A 224-nucleotide genomic window follows, 5' to 3' on the forward strand; every position below is an offset into this window, starting at 1 on the left:
GCCCAGGCGAGAAGGAAGCCGGAAGGTGGCCCGTGTCCATACAGGAAGCTCTCGAGGGCCTTTTCTTGGGGTCTTGTCACCCTCGGGAGCGCCAGAGATGTCCCCTGACCCCCCAACGCTCATCCCTCCCATTTCCTCTTGGGGCCCCAACGTCCCTCATCCCCCCAGACCCCTCTGGGCTCCCTCCCTCCATTCTCAGACGGGTTGTGGTGGAGCTGGGCCAA

Source organism: Buceros rhinoceros, unplaced genomic scaffold, assembly GCF_000710305.1.
Source record: "Buceros rhinoceros silvestris isolate BGI_N320 unplaced genomic scaffold, ASM71030v1 scaffold25379, whole genome shotgun sequence".
Taxonomy (NCBI): domain Eukaryota; kingdom Metazoa; phylum Chordata; class Aves; order Bucerotiformes; family Bucerotidae; genus Buceros; species Buceros rhinoceros.